The 528-nt window shown below is 41.7% G+C and overlaps 1 protein-coding gene across 4 annotated transcripts in view; it reads right to left on the reverse strand.

Annotated features, from left to right (window-relative positions):
* Window positions 1-528, reverse strand: part of amph (amphiphysin) — a 46,290-nt gene that overhangs the window by 23,867 nt on the left and 21,895 nt on the right. The gene's annotated exons all lie outside the window — the stretch shown is intronic.

Genomic DNA, 528 nt, shown 5'->3' on the forward strand with positions numbered 1-528 from the left:
TTAATAAACTCATCTGCTTTTTGAATGTTTCTGCTTTTGGCCTCCACACATTGTACCCTAACCCTAACCGTGCCACGCCGGTTACAATGGCAAACGATACCACTCCTGCGTAGATGCTTGTTCAGTATGCTGTGAGTCAGCGTGTCTAGTGATGGCCGATGAGGCTTTGTTGAAGTTTCAACACAGTATTCGCACAAATGGTCCATTACTCGAGGCTTCACTGACACAGTGCTCGAGTAGGACATCTAGTGGTCAAGAAATTGAAGTGCAGTCAAGACGTGTCGCTTGTTGGTTCATGGATTGTTTGGGATTTTATTCGCCTTGCACATTCCTGTTCGACTACACTACATGGTTGCATGGTTTCAAGCTGACACAATAAAATATAAAATAAACATGGACACATGTTGAAGACCATGTTTCATATTTGGTATGTCTGATTGTAACCCTATATGCTCCTCACTTATATTTTGTGTTATGAAAACATTTAAATGGTGCTGCCACATCCGTGAGATGTGCTATACAAATTCA

This window comes from Monopterus albus, unplaced genomic scaffold (genome assembly GCF_001952655.1).
Source record: "Monopterus albus unplaced genomic scaffold, M_albus_1.0 scaffold105.1, whole genome shotgun sequence".
NCBI lineage: Eukaryota > Metazoa > Chordata > Actinopteri > Synbranchiformes > Synbranchidae > Monopterus > Monopterus albus.